This window comes from Fukomys damarensis, unplaced genomic scaffold (genome assembly GCF_012274545.1).
Source record: "Fukomys damarensis isolate Sample0158 unplaced genomic scaffold, DMR_v1.0_HiC HiC_scaffold_14, whole genome shotgun sequence".
Lineage (NCBI taxonomy): Eukaryota > Metazoa > Chordata > Mammalia > Rodentia > Bathyergidae > Fukomys > Fukomys damarensis.
This window is the reverse complement of record NW_022900926.1, coordinates 15856673-15856958: the sequence shown is the minus strand read 5'-3', so window position 1 is coordinate 15856958 and position 286 is coordinate 15856673.

The window sequence follows — 286 nt, the reverse complement described above, 5'->3', positions numbered from 1 at the left end:
GGGAAGTCTCGGGAGCGCTGCCCGCCTTCTTTTGGGTCCTTGCTTCAGTCAAAAACTTAGTGTTTGGCAAACTTGCTGCCTGCCCTCCTGCCCTCGGTTTGAGCTTGGACTGTTTTGTTTTTGTTTTTGGCGGAACTACCGGGCAGGAAGATTGAACAAGTCAGGGGCGTTCCCAGTCAGGCGTCCCCAGTCGGGCGTCAGTTTTCCTTCTCTCTCAGTGGTTTGATTCTCCACACTGCATTAAAAAAAAAAAGAAAAAGAAAAAGAAAAAAACCCCAACAAAAAC